Here is a 13,064-nt window from a genome sequence, read left to right as displayed (position 1 = left end):
AGCCAAAGCCCACTTCATATTCTAAAAGGATTTCTTGTTTTCCTGAGACGGACAAAGGTTATAAAGTCTGACTTGATGTAGTGTATGTCTCCATCATCTGGGTATTCAAAAAATAGAAGTTGAGGTCCTTAAAGTCCTTTGCAGCTATTCAGTTACATGAATTAGAAATGTACACTTAAATTTCTTTCTTTTGGTTTGAGACATACAAGAGAGGTGGAGGGAAAGAATGAAGCAGCACCTGTAAGGGACTAAAAAAGCTTTTAAGCTCATCCTAAAGAGAAATACATTGCATCCATCTGTCCCTTACATTACCTGCGAGCATTTTTTAAATTCTGAAAGTCCAACACCTTTTTGATAGTGTTTGCCTCTAAATGTGTATTGCAATTCACTGCTTCATTCACTATTTTGCACTGATGCAAAATATTATGAATTCATAATTGTCCCCACCGTGGCTGAAGACCTACATGAGTTTTGATAACGACAATTGCACAAACTTCTACAACTCTGTCAGCACAGCTTTCAGTTATTCACCTTCCTTTGTATTCTAAAGAAGTCTGGAAACAGCTGCAACAACTGACAGTGTGTGCTCCTGGGTCTGGTTTTGCATGGCCTTTATTTCTCCTTTCTCCTAAGAAGGAACCCATCATTATGGCCTCCCTGCCACCTTTGTGGAAACAAGCTATTACAACTCTCTCTCCTGGGTATTTTTCAGAATCTCCACGTGGACTTTTTTTCATTGTTCAACTCAAAATATCCTAAGACACCTCCTAAGGTATTCTCTATCATTCCTTGTGATGCAAACACTATATAGCATTTATAGTGCAAAGCTGGTTTAATTTGCTTCTTCAGCAGCAAATCAGAGGATGTATTTTTAAATCTAAGGACACCTTCTTGTCTCTAGCAAAAGATAGAGCACTGGTAGCTGTGCTGCATGTAAATGAGACTCAGCTCTGTAACTGAGAGGCTGAGCACAGGGTAATTATGACCTCTGAATTGGATGTTATGTTTATGTGAGCACATATGTATCCCAGTTACAAATCAGCACTAAATTATACAAGTCAAGGCCTCTTTGACTTGAAACAGCTGCTAAAGGCAGAAATCAAATACACAGAGACACCTGACAGAAATTCAGTCCTGGCAAGCTGTAGTGGGAGCTTTCAAACACCACAGAGTGCTTTTACCAATATTTTTGCTTTGACTTTTATCAGTGTAAAGGCATTACATGATTCCCTCTGAAAATAAAGATATCTAAGGAAGATGAAATAAGAGAAGAATCTATATCTGAATGTAGTATTTGCCTGCTGCCCCAGAGAACAGTTCATTGCTGCAGTGGTCCAACGAGCCACTCTGCACTGGCACTCAGCTCTGACTGCATTCTTAATGAAACAGTTCTGCTCTCTCCACTCTCAAACAGCATTTCTGTAGTAACACACGAAGGCAGAAGATTTTGCTTTTGATTCCACAACAAAAGTTCAAGAGCATTCAGAACTCCCAACTTCAGCACGTACAGAGCAAATCTGCTTGGACAGAATGAACCCAGGATGGGAGGGGGAGGATTTTACCGTTGCCACAGAAGGGAGCTGCCACCTAAGACTGATGGGTGGCTATTTCAGGGTCAGGGATCTTGGTCCTTCCTGGGTGCTTCCCTGTGCATTCAGTGGGAAAGAGGTAAGACAGCAAATAAAGCTGCTGTAAAGTGATGGAGGTAGTGAGAGAACGAGGGAGGGGTGAGGCTCAGGTAAAAGCACGGCTGGAGTCAGAATCACAGCACAGTCTGGGTTGGGAGGGACCTTAAAGCTCATCCCAATCTGGGACACCTTCCACTGTCCCAGATTGCTCCAAACCCCGTACAACCCAGCCTTGAACACTTCACAGTTCTCTGGGCACCCTGTGCCAGGGCCTCACCACCCTCACAGGGGAGAATTTTTCCTAATATCTATTTCCAACTTACTGCCTCTCATCTTGAAGCCATTCCTCCTTGTCCTGGCACCGCATGCCCTTGTACAAAGTTTCCTGATGAAAGATATCTATGCAAAAAATATTTAGTTTTTCTACTCATTTCCTCAATTTTTGCTAACCTGAGGTTTTCTGAGGGAGAAGACAGGAATAGCCATTAAATCAGACCTAAGATCTTCCTTCTCTCACCCCTTAATGAATGCCATAAAACCCAGCCTGCTGGGTCTCTCATTACCAGGTAATCATGCTGGACCTAAAATAACTTCGCTTCTGAAGTTTTATCAGAACCTGACCTTTTCTTAAAACCTTTTAATAAATTGTCACTTTCTTATGAAACTTATCTTGGAAAAAGATTTGGCCAAAGGTCTGCCTCAGGACTTTTACTTTAGACATAAGCATATGATTGTGCATATGAGACACACACACTATCCTTACAGCACTACTGATCAACCAGCACTTTTGTGAAACCTTAGTTTTATTTTCAGCCATAGGCTTCTTTTCTGATCCTTCTGTGTAACCAAAAAGCTTTGGGAACTATAGATGCAGGCATAATCAATTAAAGCCCAGTGTATTTATGCCAGTATTTTAAACTTCTCAGTGGACCACTTAGATTTTGAGAGCAAATGTATAAAAATCTCCATCTCTTTTCATGCCAGTCTGATAACAGAGGAGCAGTTTCATGGCTCTGTCACTCTTTCACATTCTGTTTACAATAGCAGCCAGCCCTTTTTGCTTTATACTTACTTGAACAGTTACCTGGCAAACCTGGGGACTGGTTTGTGGTTTTCTCACGTGGCAGGAAAGAGAACCAAGCCATGATTATTTCCCATGGGAAGACAGAGGAGAAAACAGAAGAGAATTCATCAGAAGTGCCCTTTTGGGGGACACTAGAGGTGTGCATGTGATACACCAGCCCCTCCTCAAGATCTTACTGAATTAAGATACATCCTGAAATCATCTTGCTTAGCCTGGTGGCTAAGGACTGCCTTTAAGCATCCATATACAGGGGCTACAGCCATGCAAAACTGTGCTGTATTTATATTATTCATATTTTGTCAGTCTGGTTGATATGTAAGAAAAGCATAAATTCCTCTTCTTAAAAATGTACCTCACACACAATATTAGGAAAATTGGATTTCCTTGTTTTTCTTTGAAAAATATTCATATTAAGTATCTTAATAAGTGCTCCAATCAAATTCCAGAATTGTGACAAAAGACAGTACAAGTCCTATGTCAGAAACAAAAGTTGTCTTTTTCATGTGCAAGGTGTGTTTATATATATATACACACACAGTGTTGGGCTGGACAATTTCCAGCACAACAGAAATAAGAAAACAGTAAATTGTATCTGGACCCCTTCTCTACTAGCAGTTAGGACAAAATACTAAAGAAAAAAAACTGCTGCTGTATTAGTGCATATCTCCTCATAATCCCAGAATTGCACCAGGCCTCACATGCTTCAAGCCCTGGGTAATAAAAATGGCACAACCAAGCTCTTTTTAATTTCCTGTTTCCTCAGAGTTAAGGAGTTTTTTCCTGACTGAGTAAACAAAAGGATATACCCCAGACATTTTCCCTGCCTTTGAACAGCCCCTTCTCCCACTGTAATGTGACATCCAGATCTCTTGGTGACAGCAGTGACCTCCCAGGCTCCAGCCTCAGCTGCTGAATCAAATTTCCTTGGGAGCAGGGGAAAAGGGGAATCTGTACCACCAGTTCATGGCAGTAACCTCCACTTGGGGTAAGCCCTGTGTTACACAGCTCATGTGACTCACCACAGGAAAGCAAAATGTATCAAGAAAATACAAATTTGCTTGAGAAATTTAACTGAGAGATTTAACATTGGCCAAGAACAATCCCAGGAGAGATGGCATTGCATAAGCCTATCAGCATCACCAAAACAGTCTCCTCAGGAGCCTGGCAGTACATCATACTGTAAACCCACAGGTGAGGAGGAATTTCTGCAGAGTCCTTGCAGACACAGGCACAGACAGGACTCCCTGCATCACCCAAAGCAGCCCTGAGAGGATTCCCTGCATCACCCAAAGCAGCCCTGAGAGGATTCCCTGCATCACCCAAAGCAGCCCTGAGAGGACTCCCTGCATCACCCAAAGCAGCCCTGAGAGGACTCCCTGCATCACCCAAAGCAGCCCTGAGAGGATTCCCTGCATCACCCAAAGCAGCCCTGAGAGGATTCCCTGCATCACCCAAAGCAGCACTGCACTCCTGGAGGCCACTGTGTCGTATAAACCTCCATTAAGTGGTGCATCTTATTTTCAATTAATGAATTTTGTCTGACTCATTTCCCTCAGAGCTGCTTCCTCACTGTCTAACAGCTAAAGAAGCAGTTCCCAGTGTAAATTCATTCCAGGACATGTCATTTATACCTGTTCTTTGCTAAAAATCAAACAACAACTAACCAATGAAACAAAAAAACCAACGATCCACCTTTTCTAGAAGGGAAGCTCTCATTTTCAGGCATTTATTGCTTCATTCCCTTCAGAGCTAATTTGGGATGCAGTTTTGACTGTTAATTGTCTACAGCTGTGGTGGGTCAGCCTCGGCTGATGGCCAAACTCTCACCCAGCTCCTGGCTCACTTAACTTTCCCCTCAGGTGGACCAGGGGTGGATAAATAGGAACACAAACAAGAAAGTTCAGGGGTCAAGATAAAGACAAGGAGATTGCACCAGGCGTACCCAGTGCAACAGCTCAGCCTCCTGTTCATGTGTACAGCTCACAGAGCATTGCTATTTTAACCTAACAAACCCGGAGCTGCAATTATATCAGTCTTTGTTACCAGCTTGTCAGCCACCTAATAAATACATTCCATCATCTCAGTGGGAGTTTTAGTCATTTAGATGGTAATTCCTGCTTCTTAGGTATGTTCTACACCAGGTGCCAAATATAATCATCTGTAGTATCACTGGTGATATATTTTAACACTTCTCATGTCCCTACACTTGTGTGTGGTTTTATTATGCAGGAAGTGTCTGTATTTAAATTTACATGCCCCACCTATGCAGGACATCTTCCTCTTGAAACTAGAAAGCATTGCTGCACTTCTGAAATGTGACAGCAAGACAAAGCAACAAAAATGGATCTCCAGTCCAATTAAAAAGTTTTTGAGTAGTCTGAGCTACCATTGGATATTTTTTATCCTGGTCTGTTTGTGAAGTGTCCTATGATCTTGGTGGTGTAGTAGAGTGATTTTAGAATATTTTTTTTTCCATATCAACTTTAGATATTCAGGATGTTTCTCCACAGCCTGCCAGCCAACTGCAAATTGCTTTGCAGTTGTGTCTCCACGCTTACAGATTGGCCTTCTGGGAGGGAACAGGGACTAAGTGAGAAAACGGCATTAATAAAAGCTAGACAGGCTTTCCCACATTTTGTATCAGACTCTCAATCTACACAGTCTGTGCCAGATCTTTTCCCCAAGCACTTCTGGAAGCTTTTCTATCCATTGTGCTGTAAATCTGTAACAAGAAACAGTAATCTAGCTGATTTTTTAGTTATTTTAGCAAGCATGTATAGGAATCTTGCATAAATAAAGAGAGATACTTGAAACTATTTCTGTAACTTTAAGGTGTTTTTTTAAGAATTGTTTGAGAAATACAATCACAAATTATGGTTTTGGTTTCTGAGCATTGGCTTACAACACAAAACACCCCACTCCAGGTGATTTACAGTCCTGGGGAAGGAAAAAAATTGGGAAAAGAGAAAAAAAAAAAAAAGTTTGAAACAATAACGGGATGTTTTGAAACAAAGGCTAGAAACACTTTAAAGAAAAAAACCAAAAAACCATAATAGGCAATATTTCCCAATTAGAAAAAGACTCCCCAAATGTTAAGAACTAGGCAACCTGAGGGAAGCCTGCAGAATCAGCCCTCCCAGGCCAGCCTCGAGCACAGGACACATTTCCACTGCTGTCATGGACTGCTCACAGCTCTCCCATCACTCTGGGTTCCAAACGTGTTTATTTCAGAAGGGATCATAAGTGCTGGTGCAGCTGACATTTCGCCTTTCAAAGATTATTTTTTTTTGTAATCAGAGATAGGTGGAGTTTTAATTAGGTTTAATTAATGGTATTTTGGGGTTTTTTAACTAGAGCTCAGTGATTGTCACGTGGCACAGGTGTGCAGCCCAACTTTTACCTTCTGGTGTGCTCAGCAGTTACGAGACTTCTAGAACAGCAGCATTTGATGCAAAGACATTGGGCTGGGACTCACAAGACTTGAAATTTATTCCTCACTCTACTGCTGTGTGCCTTCCATAAAAATCACTTCAACCCACTCCTTTCTGTTGACACTCTTTGCTGGAACTTCCTTATCCAGGTACTGACCTCCTAAGGCAGTAAAATGCCTTCATAATGGCAAGTTGGGCTTTTTAACCTCCTCAGGGTAAGCATCATCACTCTTCCTCTCTGACCACCTCTGTGTCAGTTCAGCCCTGCTAAAACCTTGATCCATAGATAGCATAACACAATTAAAAAACTTAACAGCAAAATCCAGGGAAAAAACCTGATCATTCCTATGAAGTGAAAAGTTTGATGGAGGCCTTCAGGTGGTTCAGTCAAGAGCCAGCATCAAACCCTTCCCATCTACAGGAATCCTAAAGGGAATTCTCAGCACAGGAAACAAGGAATTAGAAAGCAGAATGAAATACAGGTCAGCCACTTGTTTCCAAGTATGGTCCTTTTTGGACCAAACTCAAAACTATTTCTGTAAGTTATTCATGCATGATGCCTCTCAGTTTTTGGATTTTGGAGGGAGGGTAGGAGGGACAATTGGGAGAAAGACTCTCAGACCCAAAGATTTCCTTAATAATGACCTGATAAAAGAAAATGTATGTTTCTAGTAAAAGGTCTGTTAATATCTGCTGTGATAAAATACCTCTGTATTAACAATCATAAAAGCTCTCATTTCCCTTCCTTTTCTTAACAATGGTTATTACAACTTTGCTGTCCTCTAAGCCAGAAAAAGAAGAAAATCAGAGAAGGCAATAAGAAAAAAGATGTGAAAAGATGAATTGCATTCAGCACCAAAAATATGCAGGGAAAAGAGTTAGAATGGCTGTTAGAGAAATCATATCATGGAAGATAAGAAAGCTCACAGAACATCAGTCACTCTTACTCTGCATGTTTGCTGGCACAGTCAAGGCAATCAACAAAACACACACTTCCCTTTGTGTGGGGCACAAAAGCAGGATCTGAAGAAAAATAACAGGAGAGCCCTAGAAGGCAGTCAGCTAAAATAAAATAGACTCCAGTGCTGCCATTTGCAGTATCCTGTAGCGTTTGCAGAAGCTTTTTCCTCAAGTGTTTGAAATGGTACAAAGCAGCTTCCTCAAAGTCTTTGTGGAGCACGTTGTGTTAATTCCCACAGGGTTCAAATGATGTTGTGGCCTGGCCATAGTATACAGATCTCCTGGAAGGCTGTGCTTAAAACAAAAAGCTACAAGCAACTCTTCCTAAACTGCTCCTTCCTGCACTTGCAGGTGTTGTCACACACCATTCACTGGAGTAAGCACAGAAGAAATGCAATGTCTCAAGGTCTGTCAGCAGTTTGCAGTTTGCTTCTGCAGTGGGTTAAAGCAAAGGAGTAGAAAATTCATCTCTAACCTGTGAAATGCTGCAGCCTGTGCTCACCCCTCAATGCACAAACACTGCTTGTTTAAGTGAATTATGATAATAAAACTTATCACCATCTCGGCATAGTAACACCTACCTGCTGGAGCCAAGTCTCTCCCAGGATGGTTGGTGGCTGCCTGGGTGGCAACAAGAGCTTCTCACAAGGGTCCTTGCAATGACTTTCCAGATGGAGCAGCTGAGGCCTCCCAAACCCCTGTTCTGCAAAGCAGGGCTCCATCGATGCACCAGATCCCTGGGAAGGCAAAGCACAGAACTGTGAATGTCCTCCTTTCCTGTGTGCTCTGAGCTTTCATTGCTGAGCATGATGCCATGGTCTGGGATAGCCCTTTGGTCAGCTGGGGTCACCCAGGGCACATCAGATCTCTTTGTGTACTCCCAGCCTTCACAGAATTTACAAGTCCAGAGTTTAATAAAAAAAAAAGTCTTGATAAACAATATTCATTTTAAATTGTTTGATCTAAGCCCGATATTTAAACTTACCAGCCTTGAGCAATCTTTGTCGGGTTTTAAAGAGAAGCAGACTTCACTGTGCAGGAGTTCAGCCTGGAGCTAAGGGGGAAGAAGGGGAAGGGGTGTTATCAGTATCTGCCACTATTACCAAAATTTTCAACTGCCAAATTCAGAATACTTTAGGTCTAAAGTTTTCTGAAGGACAAAGCACAGACCCTATTAATTTCCATCTTAAAAGTTCCATCTCTTAAGTCTGCTTTATTCTTTGATGTGTAAAAACTGAGGTGCACCCAGAATGCGGACTTACCTGTGAAAACATGGCAATTAGTTCTGCATGAAAGCAATCAAGTCAAATTCAAGAGGAGGAACAAGCTCTTCTGTCTCAGATACTGTCCCAGAAGACCCTCCTTCCAGAAGGATGATCAAGAATACCGGGAAATATTTAACAGCAAAGGAATATTTTATTTGAAAAATAAAAAAGTGGTCCTCAAACCACTCAAATTTTGGTCTAAAGGGTTAAAAACCAAACAGTAGAACAAAACTTTAAAGTCTTAGGTCTGGAAAAAATGGAAATGAGCTAGAATTTGTATTCTGAAGAAGAACTAAAGTAGAGCAAGAGAAGAAAACAGCTGCTTGAGGAATACAAACGCTAAATTTATGAATGCGAGAGAGGACAGTATGATTAAGCTGTTTAATGTACTGTGTAAAGCACCAGAACTGTTGCCTTAGAAAATTTAACTAGCAAGACTAAAAAAACAATGAGTCAAGGCTGGACTAATTTCATCAGTGGGTCACCTTCTCATTCTTTTTGATTATTTTTGAATTATATATTTTCCCCCTCATGCTCAAGCCTGGAAAAATTGCATTGCAATAGGGAAGGGCCTCAAAAGTACCAGTGCCAGTCCCAGCCAGTGGTGAGTCCCCGGTGACTGTGGCACCCTGAGTGTGCTCTGGCCATTGAAGTGGCCCTTGGCCCAAGCCAAGCTAACGAGGTTTGCTCACCACAACAGCTACCACAGCATTGAACTATTTTACTGCTTTCTTATCCAGTTCATCAATAAATGGCTCCTTCAGAGAGCAACAAAGAGCAGAAATACTAACACTGTACTCAGAAGAGAGAACACTGGTTTTATTCCAGGAGTGCAACCAGTGCAATGTCACCAGAGAAATCCTGTAACAGGGTTATAAGGGATGTGGGCATACCCATATGCTTGCCATCAAATTTTAACATCACTTTCTCATTCTTAGTTTTTGTTTTCTGTCTCCAATTTGGTTGTTTTAATCACCCTCAAAGCAACAAAAAAGTTAGCATACACATAACAATGTACAGGCTAATATAATATTGTCTGGTTTTTACATACACTCTCTGTGCTTACCCTCAAACCAGCTGTAGTAGGTAAAGGAAAAAGAGGGACTTTTGCCATTCTGATCTATTTCTATTCTGATTATCCTGATGAGCTCTGTACCAGTGGCAGAGGCCTGACTCGAATTAGTGTCAGGTAGTGAATACAAAAGGCTACTGAAGGCTTTTATCCCTATAAGCACGAGTATGTTTGTACATGCACACACCACACCTTGCAGCACTGCACCAGAAAGAAAACCAGGTGAACTTTAACACACACTCAAGAACAATTTCTGTTCTCACAGCCACCACAGACTCCTACAATCAATAAGAGTGAAATTTGGATCACCAAGTATTGAAAGGGATCCGTGTATGCCTGGAGGAATAAATCACTGAGGAATGGTAGACTGCTTGTGACATAAGCCAATAACTGGTCCTCTCAAGAGAAAATGCTGTGGAGAACAAATGTCATTTCTCTGCAGGGAGTAAATGAGCAAAACTCTGCTCACTGGGATTCTCCTTCCTCGCACACTGAAGAATTGAGTTCACTGGCAGCACTGACTTGCTCGACGTTAAACACGCTTCAGTGAGAGCAGGAGAGCCTTGATGCTTCTGCCTTGAGGGCAGAACAACCTTGAAGTCATTCCAAATGGAGTTAAGCCTCAAGAAACCTCATAAAACCTCTTAACAATCAAACATGACAACAGAGTGCATCTTTCCTGGAGAATGGATACACAAAGTGCTCAGCAGTGAGGGGATGAGCTTGCACACAAATCCACCTCTTTTTCCACAGTCACACAGTGTGCTGCACAACAGATCCATGGGAATCCTTTGTAAGTGAAGTTATGGTAGTTCTTGGCTCCTTCCATCCTCAGCAAAGATTAACCAATGCAAAGTACCATCCTCTTTCTATTGGCTGTAGGCAAAAATCTAAAATTAAAACCAATTTCTGTGACTGTTTGCTGAAATAATCAGTTTTATTCTTGTTTACAATTACTCCAGAACATAAAAGAAGCTGCTGGATACATCATCAGTTACACATTGCTTGCCAGTCTCAGCTATTTATGATGCTAAATTATACAGCCCAAGTACAAAACCAAAAGTTGCCAAAAATCAGGGAATTTATAAACTGGGAAACCAGAAGAGGTAGGATGGATAAGCTAATGCCATTAGAAGCAATGGTTAGCCTCCTTCACAAGGATAATTCCGTGTGTTATTCAACACGTAAATAATCAATACATTTCATCAATTTGAATATAATTTAGCAGACACTATCCTGTGACAGCTACTGTCAAGCAAACAATTATTTTTTTGGTCCTATTGTAATGATTTTTGCTTGTAGGATGAGTCCTAATTTCTAAGAGTATCCAAAATTGCAAAAAACCATTTTGCATGTTTTCATTTGGATTGCAAATGAGGCAAGGTGCTTTTATACCATGTCCTACTTCTTCCTAATGTATAAACTCCCTCTATAACTACTTATCTCAAGATTTTAATTTAAAAGCTAATCTTCTAAAATTAATATTCATTAATATAGCGTTCTTTGTATTTCCCTACCACCTTCCATCCTCTCAGATCCAGGTTTTCAGCTGGAATGGCCTCCAGCTCCACTGCAGGTTTCCTCACAGAGAAACAAATTTGTGCCAGCTTGCTGAATAACCCCAGTGCTGTTCAGTCACTCAGAACTCCTCCATCTGTGTGTCCATCCATCCAGAGAACCAGATGCTCTCAGAATGCCTCACCCACCTTGCCTGATGTATCCATATCCAAAATCTGCTCCTGCCAAAACTGCCCTGCAAGCAAAGGCAGCCACTGACCTGCCTGGAGCCTCAGGTGTTTATTTACCTGGTCAGGGGCAGCGTTGGCCTCACAAGGCAACTTTGCTGTTGCCAGAGACAAAGGGAGACCTGCAAAGGGGGTTTATAATGAGAAAATGAAATCATTCATTCTAACATTTTATTAGCATCCTCACAAAAACTAATAGAAAGCAAACATTTCACCCAGGAAGGAGAGTAGTTCAGAGATCAGGCAGATTCCATCAGACCAACAAGTTAAGGTTTCCATTGACGTCTCCAGATCCACCATTTTCATTGGTTTTCCACTGATAGGCATTTAGGCAACTCAATTATTTTATTATTGAAATTAGATAATGAGATAATTATATAAACCTCCTTTCTAAGCTCATACATGCTCCACTGACACAGGTTGCAGAAATATTCCTGCCAAGAATTTGATTATTAAATGTGAACTTGCTTCAGCAGAGATGCAAAAATGCCCTTGATTCTTTGTTACACATCTGTGCAGCTCTTTTTTAGTTCAACACAAAGTTTAATACATAGGATCTGAATCAGCAGCTGATCATTTTCCAAAATATTTGGCTAGTAAATATCTCCTTAGAAGAAATATTCTCTTTTAACAAGGGATTTTGATGAAAAAGCTTTACTTTTATTTTCATTGGCATGCTTTACTATGCACAGCAAATCAGTTTTTAATGTAAGATAGTAACAATATACTTACAAGTCACATAAGCCAATGGACTATGTTTAACGAGTAACACTTGGACAAAGGTACGAATGCATTTTAGTAGTTAAATTTCCGGTAAGATAAACATTCCATCACTTAAATATCAAAGCTGCTGCCTCGAGCAGCTATTCACTGCTGGGACATCTGTGGGAGCTGAAGTTGCTGCCTCCCAGCTGTTTGTTACCATTACTCTTTTGCCAAAAATTGCCAGTCCCACAGAATGTGATGCTGCTCAGCTAGCAGAATGCACAATAGCAGGATTCCCTCATCTGCCTCAGCAGAACATCAGCCAAGTTAACTCCAATCCAACTGGTCATGCACTGTAGGGAACCAAAAGGAATGGAAGGATTTCTTCTAAGGATTAAACGTCCAGTGTCATGTACATTTTGTAACATGGTAAAAATTAATGATCAAAAGAGCTGCTCCAATACTGAGCCCTTTCCGTGGGCTGCAGCTGTTCCCAAACTGCTCCAGCATGGGTCCCTCTCCATGGGATGCAGTCCTTCAGAAACAGGCTGCTCCAGTGTGGGTACCCTACAGAGCCGCAGACCCTGCCAGCAAGCCTGCTCCAGTGTGGGCTTCCCATGGGGACAGAGCTTTTTTCAGGAATTCCCCGTCTCAGTGTGGGCTCCTCCAGGGGCTGCAGGTGGACCCCAGCTGCCTCTGCATGGGCTGCACCAGGGGCTGCAGGGGAACCTCTGCTCCTGAGCCTGGAGCAGCTCCTACCCCTCCTTCTGCCCCGCCCTGGGCTCTGCAGGGCTGTTTCTCCCGTATTCTCACCGCTCTCTTCCCTGGCTGCAGATGCTTCTGTGTGTCCTGGGTTGCAGTGTATTCTATCACCATCCTCATGAGCTGTTGAAATCAGGTGGGGCAGTGTTTCCTTGCCTCCTCCCCCAGACTATCTTGCTGTTCATGGCCCATCATTGTCCTGCCAAATGACTCCCAGATAACTCCCTCCGGACCATCTTCTGTTAATGAGCCTAATCAACACTTGGCCTCATGACTCATTACCCCATTGTGAGCTGCTCCACCCAGAGGGAGGAACCAAGCATCCCCTCGTGGATATAAGCTGGGACTCTAAACACCAGAGACATATCCCACTGGATTTTCAGAGGACAGGAGCTGCACAGCCACCACTGGA

Source organism: Coloeus monedula (assembly GCF_965178545.1).
Source record: "Coloeus monedula genome assembly, chromosome: 12".
In the NCBI taxonomy this organism is placed as follows: domain Eukaryota; kingdom Metazoa; phylum Chordata; class Aves; order Passeriformes; family Corvidae; genus Coloeus; species Coloeus monedula.
Note: the sequence above shows the minus strand (reverse complement) of the source record.